This window comes from Frankliniella occidentalis, unplaced genomic scaffold (genome assembly GCF_000697945.3).
Source record: "Frankliniella occidentalis isolate FOCC.00 unplaced genomic scaffold, Focc_3.1 Scaffold290, whole genome shotgun sequence".
NCBI lineage: Eukaryota > Metazoa > Arthropoda > Insecta > Thysanoptera > Thripidae > Frankliniella > Frankliniella occidentalis.
In genome coordinates, this window is record NW_026267416.1 from 301,885 (window position 1) to 302,227 (window position 343).

The window sequence follows — 343 nt, forward strand, 5'->3', positions numbered from 1 at the left end:
ACCTTGGCTGCAGAGGGCGTTGTTTATCTGGGGCGTAAGTGATCGGTACGCGCGACACCGCGCTGCTTGTGACACGGCGTGTCCGGCGGGGAACATCGTAAATCCATCGGCCGGAAAGGAAACGCGGCGCGGTGTTGTTGTTTACGTCCCCCGCTACTCACCCTATGCTCTGATGGTTCAATGACCCTCTGCTCCAGCCCCATCTCTCTCTCCCTCTCTCTTACTCTCTCTCCCTCCTGATTCTACATTCTGGAGACGTCGTTGGTATGGGTCTGCCAAGCCGCCGCGAGGCGGCAAGACGCCTATTGACAAAGGCCGAAGATGCGTGGCGCGCGCGCCCGTA